Below are 3,835 nucleotides of genomic sequence, written 5' to 3'. Positions count from 1 at the left end.
AGACAGGATTCACTAGCCACAATAGCCTCATTGTGAACTTTGGACTCAAGTGAGAGACCCTATCTCAATGAATAAGGTGGACAATAATGAAGAAAGACACAGCTAATCTCCGATGTAACACACTCACACACACACACACACACACACACAAGCATGCATACCACACTCCCACACATATATCAGAGATAAAGGGGGGCTTACTAAACCAAAAGCAGCTATCTCAGCTTTTGATTTTTTTTTCAAGGAAACCACAGGGATGATGAAATGCTGTCAGTTAAACAGATGGTTAGGTCTCTGGGAGGTTTAGTCCAGGAATTGTCCATTAAGACTAACGTTCAATGGTTTATATCGCCAACCATCATTTCTTTTAGAAAGAACGATCTTTTGAAGGCAGAACCTGTTCCCCTTCCATTACATTCAGCTGAAGTAAGAGAACACAGAAATCTGCGTGTGGTTGTGAAAGACTTGTCTAAAGAGAATGCCTGAGGACTAGGAAAAGACTGTCTTTGAGGGTGAACAAATTAGTCACATTTTCTGCTGGAATGGTGACTGTGGTTCTGAAAATCTGGGGGTAAAAAGAGCTTCTTTACCTTAAAGAAAAGAGCTTTCTTTATTTAACCCACAGCTCTTTTTAAAATTGTCTTATAATTGTTTATCTACTGTGTGTCTGTGTGTGTGTCTGTGTGTGTGTGTGTCTGTGTGTGTATGTGTATGTGTATGTGTGTGTGTGTGTCTGTGTGTGTGTGTGTATGCGTGTTCTGTGTGTGTGTATGTGTGTTCTGTGTCTGTGTCTGTGTGTGTGTGTGTGTGTGTGTGTGTGTGTGTGTGTGTGTGTGTAGGTCAGAGGATAACATACAGGATTCAAATATCTGTTCCTACTTTTGTGAATCACAGGGATCATACCTAGTTTGTCAGGCTTGTCCAGTTCTCTGATTCCTATAACTTTTTTAAAAAACTATTTTTTTTTGTTTTGAGATAAAAGAAAATACATGCAGCTGTATTAAATAACACACAGTGATATTCTCCTTTACCCAGGATGCTTGATTGATGATGCTTGAAATTCTTTCAAGCTTGTGGTACAATTTAGTGAGAAGATTCATAAGAATCCATTCTTTGCCAGTATGAGGATCTGAGCTCGGATCCCAGTACCCACCTAAAGACCTAGGTGTGGCCCCATGTACCTCTATAACCACAACACTTAGGTGGGAGGTAGTTGGGGGACATGATTGACTTTTATCTTCTTATCAGGATACTTTCTAGTTTAAAAGATGTTAAGCGTCAGGTAAACCTTTTCTGCGAGGCGGCCGCGCCGGGGTGGATAGAGGAGCTGGCGGCTCCTTGAGGCATCGGGGCCCGTGGAGAGCGCGCAGCTGGCCCTCGGCCATGGCCCTCGGCGCCACCGTGTAATCAATAGCTGGCCCCGTTCTTGCTTCTCCTGCTCCAACAACATCACCCATCCCAGGATATGCCTTCAAGCCTCCACCTCGGCCAGACTTCGGCACCACTGGGAGAACAATCAAACTACAGGCCAATTTCTTTGAAATGGACAACCCCAAAATTGACATCTATCACTATGAATTGGACATCAAACCTGAGACATGCCCTCGGAGAGTGAACAGGGAAATAGTGGAGCACATGGTCCAACACTTTAAAACCCAGATCTTCGGGGACCAGAAACCAGTGTTTGATGGGAGGAAGAATCTATACACAGCAATGCCCCTTCCAATCGCCAGGGACAAGGTGGAACTGGAGGTCACGCTGGCAGGAGAAGGCAAAGATCCTTTCTTTAAGGTATCCATCAAGTGGGTGTCATGCGTGAGCCTGCAGGCGTTACATGATGCACTTTCGGGGCGGATGCCCAGCGTCCCCTTCGAGACTATCCAGTCCCTGGACGTTGTCATGAGGCACTTGCCATCCATGAGGTACACTCCTGTTGGCCGCTCCTTCTTCACTGCGTCTGACGGCTGTTCCAACCCCCTAGGTGGGGGCAGAGAAGTATGGTTTGGCTTCCATCAGTCCGTCCGACCTTCTCTTTGGAAAATGATGCTGAATATTGATGTATCGGCAACAGCGTTTTACAAGGCACAGCCGGTGATCGAGTTTGTTCGTGAAGTTTTGGATTTTAAAAGTATTGAAGAACAACAAAAAACTCTGACAGATTCCCAAAGGGTAAAGTTTACCAAAGAAATTAAAGGTCTAAAGGTGGAGATAACGCACTGTGGTCAGATGGAGAGGAAGTACGGTGTCTGCAATGTGACCCGGCGGCCTGACAGTCACCAAATGTTCCCATTGCAGCAGGAGAGTGGGCGGACAGTGAAGTGTACGGTGGCCCAATACTTCAAGGACAAGCACAAGTTGGTTCTGCGCTGCCCCCACCTCCTGTGTTTACAAGTCGGACAGGAGCAGAAACACACCTACCTTCCTTTGGAGGTCTGTAACATAGTTGCTGGACAGAGATGTATAAAAAAAAAAAAATTAACAGATAATCAGACCTCAACCATGATCAGAGCACCTGCCAGGTCAGCGCCCGATCGGCAAGAGGAGATCAGTAAATTGATGCGAAACGCAAGTTTCAATACAGACCCGTATGTTCGTGAATTTGGAATCATGGTGGAAGATGAGATGATAGATGTGACTGGGCAGGTTCTGCAGCCGCCCTCCATCCTCTACGGGGGCAGGAACAAAGCGACTGCCACACCTGCCCAGGGTGTGTGGGACATGAGAAACAAGCAGTTCCATATCAAGATCAAGGTGTGGGCCATTGCCTGCTTTGCACCCCAGAACCAGTGTACAGAAGTCCATCTCAAGTCCTTCACGGAGCAACTGAGGAAGATATTGAGAAATGCTGGGTTGCCTATCCAGGGGTCAGCCCTGGTTCTGTAAATATGCACATGATGCAGACTGTGTGGAGCCCATGTTCCGATACCTGAAGAACACATACGCTGGTCTCCTGCTGGTGGTGGTCATCCTGCCTGGCAAAATTCCTGTACATGGAAGTCAAGCGTGTAGGAGACACAGTCAGTGCTGGGGATGGCTACACAGTGCGTCCAGATGAAGAATGTGCAGAGGACCACGCCACACACCCTATCCAATCTCTGCTTAAAGATCAATGTCAAACTGGGAGGCATCAACAACATCCTGCTGCCACAGGTCAGGCCTCCAGTGTTCCAGCAACCTGTCCTCTTCCTGGGAGCCGATGTCACCCACCCACCAGCTGGGGATGGGATGAAACCTTCGATTGCTGCCGTCGTGGGCAGAATGGACGCACACCTCAACCGCTACTCTGCCACCACGCGTGTGCAGCAGCACCGACAGGAGATCATCCAGGACCTGGCTGCTATGGTTCGAGAGCTGCTCATTCAGTTCTACAAATCGACACGCTTCAAGCCCACCCGCATCATCTTCTACAGAGATGGCATCTCTGAGGGCCAGTTCCAGCAGGTTCTCCACCATGAGCTCCTGGCTATCAGAGAGGCCTGCATAAAGCTGGAGAAGGACTTTCAGCCAGGAATCACGTTCATCGTGGTGCAGAAGCGGCACCACACACGCCTCTTCTGCACAGACAAAAAACGAGCGGGTTGGAAATAGTGGGGACATTCCAGCAGATCATCCACCCCATTGAGTTTGACTTCTACCTGTGCAGTCACGCTGGCATCCAGGGAACAAGCCGTCCTTCCCACTACCACGTGCTTTGGGATGACAATTGTTTTTCTTCTGATGAGCTGCAGATTCTGACCTACCAGCTGTGTCACACCTATGTGCGCTGAACACGCTCTGTGTCAATACCTGCGCCAGCTTACTATGCTCACCTGGTGGCCTTCCGAGCCAGGTACCA

General features: G+C 48.2%; 1 pseudogene; it reads left to right on the top strand.

Annotated features, from left to right (window-relative positions):
• The first annotated feature begins 1,407 nt into the window (after positions 1-1,407).
• LOC116094872 overlaps positions 1,408-3,835 on the top strand; it is a 3,071-nt pseudogene continuing 643 nt past the window's right edge.

The sequence above is a fragment of the Mastomys coucha genome, unplaced genomic scaffold (assembly GCF_008632895.1).
Source record: "Mastomys coucha isolate ucsf_1 unplaced genomic scaffold, UCSF_Mcou_1 pScaffold17, whole genome shotgun sequence".
NCBI classification, from domain to species: domain Eukaryota; kingdom Metazoa; phylum Chordata; class Mammalia; order Rodentia; family Muridae; genus Mastomys; species Mastomys coucha.
This window is presented reverse-complemented; position numbering and strand designations above follow the sequence as displayed.